Genomic DNA, 246 nt, shown 5'->3' with positions numbered 1-246 from the left:
CATATTTTAATTTTGTTTGTTGCAGTAATCATCTGAGAAAGTTGCACATTGATTTGGCTTACAAGCTGTCAGAAAGTGTGACTGTAATTGACAAACTCAGAGGATACTCTACATCTACAAATGCTAACGTAAGGACCATTCAGCAGTCGCTGCCTCTGATTTTAGAGGACAAAAAGACCAAAACAAAACCCACGGTGAGCCAGAGCAACACCTTCATTGTGGAAAAAAAAAGTAAAACCACTACTA

The sequence above is a fragment of the Phalacrocorax aristotelis genome, chromosome 13, assembly GCF_949628215.1.
Source record: "Phalacrocorax aristotelis chromosome 13, bGulAri2.1, whole genome shotgun sequence".
NCBI classification, from domain to species: domain Eukaryota; kingdom Metazoa; phylum Chordata; class Aves; order Suliformes; family Phalacrocoracidae; genus Phalacrocorax; species Phalacrocorax aristotelis.
Note: the sequence above shows the minus strand (reverse complement) of the source record.